At 40.8% G+C, this 3,412-nt stretch overlaps 1 long non-coding RNA gene across 1 annotated transcript; it reads left to right on the top strand.

Moving 5' to 3' along the window:
- The first annotated feature begins 1,868 nt into the window (after positions 1–1,868).
- Positions 1,869–2,407, top strand: LOC144466893 (uncharacterized). The gene is made up of 3 exons (XR_013493307.1): positions 1,869–2,003; positions 2,101–2,155; positions 2,275–2,407. It is a non-coding gene; the product is annotated as an uncharacterized LOC144466893 (long non-coding RNA).
- The last annotated feature ends 1,005 nt before the right edge of the window (positions 2,408–3,412 follow it).

The raw sequence follows: 3,412 nt of genomic DNA on the forward strand, positions 1-3,412 counted from the left end.
AAGAAAGAGTAATGCAATAGTTACTTTCCCTGGTAACTGGTTACTTTTATAGTAGAGTAATTCAGTTACTAACTTAGTTACTTTTTGGGAGAAGTAACTAGTAACTATAACTAATTACTTTTTTAAAGTAATGTGCCCAACACTGGTCATGTCCGATTAAGGAAACACAATGGAGCAGGACCCAAATGCAGGAATAAAAAACTTCATTCATTAAACAAAAGATCGAAAAGACCAAATCATGACATTATGGATCGATTCATTGTTTACATGAGATAAACAAGGAAAAAAGAAGCTAAATTTACTAATTTACCCAGGAATGTGGGAAATATTATTTTGTAAAGTAAAAAAAAGCATAAACTTACACCCAGATAATTAAAGTAATAATAAAGTAATAATTCTCTACTGTTGGGCTTTTATGAGCAATATTTTTGTGTCCATGTACAGGAACCTGTTGAGGAGCCTCAGACAGCAGGACCACAGCAACAGGAATCTTCTGACTGCAGCCCTCCAAGCAAGCAGTATGAGAGGTGTAAGCGCAAGTGTCCCATTTGTAGGAAATGGTATGCTGATATAGTCCAGCACCTGAGAAGCACAGAAAAGGTGGTCAACAAAACAGAGTTGAGTCTTCTGAGCAAGTTTTCTCATCGACAGTAAGTGTCCTGTTTCCTCTTAAGGATGCTCTTAAAGAGGCTTCTTATGGTTCTTTTTTCACTATCATTGAAATAGGGTCCAAAACAATATTGTTAATCACTGTTATATAGTGAGTTGTTGCTTTTAAAAAAATCACTATACTAAAAGCGCTTTTTTTCAGTAACAAATAACGTAATGCAAATGTAAATATTGGTCTGTGATGTATGAGGTTACAACTGATTTTGCAAAAGTCTCTCAAAAATAGATGCAAGGCAGGTCATGAATAATCTGTATTAGCAAGTGTCATATGTTTTTTTTAACATTTTTAAGTGTTAAGTGGTCACACATGTTACAAAGAAATGTCTGCATATTTTCTTTCTACAAACATTTTTTCTCCAACTAAATCAAAGACTCTTCTTGCTTCTCCAGTTTTCGCACAAATCTGGACTGCCCAGTGCGTTTCTGCCAGTCTAAATATATTAACCGACTCGACAAGCATCTGCAAAGGATCCACAGCCTAAAGGTAGTCCCTCTGTGTGATTTATGTGTGTTGTTGAGTCAGGTTGAGATCTTAAGCCCAGCAACTTTGGTCCTTGTTGTGCTTCTTGTTCTTCCTTGCTCTGTGGTGGGTCTGTGGTCTTTATTTGATCCTTGTGTGGTTGATATGGATTCGGAAATGCTGTATTTATTTAGTGCTACACATCCCACAGAAAGAATATTGCTGGTTAAATACATGCATGATGCTAAAGGTAATGAGATATCAATAATGTAACTTTTTCAGACAGAATGAAATGATTTACTAATTGTACATTCTGCTTTTTTTGCAGAACCCAATGGTTAAACTGTACATCCAGAAAGCGAAGGACAGATACATTGCGAGAGAACTGGTCCTCCTACGTACTTCGAACCCCACACCACCAATGGTCTCACATCTTGACGAGGTGGATGATGCAGCAATCGAAGAGGGTGTCAGGAGGGTGATAGAGGCAAAACCACAAGCTGCTCCTCATGCTGCAGCTTCTGCCATTGTGCCACCTCTTTCGGTCCCCATGTGTTGTTCTCCCAGCCAGGCTTCTTGTGACCCAGAAACACCAGCTATGCTGGATCCTTCTCCCTCAACCAGCCAGGCTTCTTGTGACCCAGAAGCACCAGCTATGCTGGATCCTTTTCCCTCAACCAGCCAGGCTTCCTGCTACACAGGAACAGTTGACCAACAGGCCAAGCGAAGAAGAAGGCGTTCTGTCCTGAGGGCCCCTGATCCTGGGTGCAGGAACTGCCAGCTTCTCTCTGCTGAACTAAAGGTGGCGAAGAACCTGCTCCAGATGAGGAACGATGAGCTCAAGCAGCTACATTCTTCAACAATGCGTGCAACTGTGAGTGTTGAGTTATTCCTCTGGTGTACTTCTTAAATATGACCATTTTTTTCAGTAACTCTTGATTAAGAAAATCTGCTTCATGTGCTTTTTTCAGGCAGCAAAACATCGCAGACGTGCACCATTGTCCCCCAGCAAAGCCCCTTGCTATGGTGAAGATACCCTCATATCATAGTCACTGTACTAGTATTGAACTTGAAAGATAGGGGATGTTGTGTTAATGTGCAGATCCATGCAAAAATATTTGATTTGCTTTTTATTCTTTCTTCAGTAAGATTGGTCGAGGAATTTAGGGGCCACACAGAAGGTGCCAACCCTGGTAGAAAAACTTCTGAAAATGCCAAGCAGCGAGCCAAACATGTTGTCGATTTTCTAGAGTACATGGCAGACTCAGCAATCCCAAATGTTGACCTTCTTTTCCTGAGTAACCATGCTAGAATCCGTGGGTAAGTACTACACTGTAAGAAGCATCAGTGCGTCGAAGGGTAGAGGACATGACTGTATTTGTATTTTTGTCTTCAAGTTTTGTTGCAGTCCTTCAAGAAAAAGGCTTCAAACCAACAACCCAGAGATGTTATCTGATGGATGCTGTGGCCTTTATGAAATATATTTCAAACATGGCACCACCATCTGTCAGACTCGGAACAAAAAATATCAACGCCATCTTGGTAGAGCTGAGGGCCCGGATCAGAGATATTGGCCGGGATGTGGTCGGGCACCAGCTCAGTGTGAGGCGAAGTAAATCTGGTATGTTTAACATTCATAACCCCACCTCCAAACATTAACATTACATCGTTAAAAGCAGGGAACATGCATATAATAAATGATATTCAAAATTTCAGAGAGACTGGTCAAGGCACAGAAACATGCATGGTTTATAGATGAGGCTCCAAAGAAGATCACTGCAGTACTGGGTATGGATCATTGCTCAGCATAAGTTTCAGATTTGTAAAAATAAGGTTTATTTAATGTTATGGGGCTTCTCCAGACTCAAACTTTGGGTGAAGATACCGTTCTGCAGATTTTACATTACAGGGATTAGCATCTACAAACTGGGTTTTTATATATGGGCTGGTCTCTGCTGCTTTTGTGTGGCCAACATGTGGTACTTAGGTAAAGAACATCATCATTGCAAGTGAATGCATACAATGTCCTTCCTCTGCTTTTACAGTTGACCTTGAGAAGCATCCAGAGGACCGAGCATGTCTGAAAGAGTTTTTTGGACTGCTGGGTGGATATATTATTGCAACAACAGGCCACCGAAAGGGTGTTGTGATCAACATGACCACAAAGGAGGTCAAGGCAGCAGAAAAGACTAAGCAGGGTGCCCGCATCATCCGTGTAAGTGCAAACATTATTACAAAAACTGAAAGGATACAAGAGACATACACATCGTTATATCAGTTGGT

Source organism: Epinephelus lanceolatus, chromosome 14 (genome assembly GCF_041903045.1).
Source record: "Epinephelus lanceolatus isolate andai-2023 chromosome 14, ASM4190304v1, whole genome shotgun sequence".
Lineage (NCBI taxonomy): Eukaryota > Metazoa > Chordata > Actinopteri > Perciformes > Serranidae > Epinephelus > Epinephelus lanceolatus.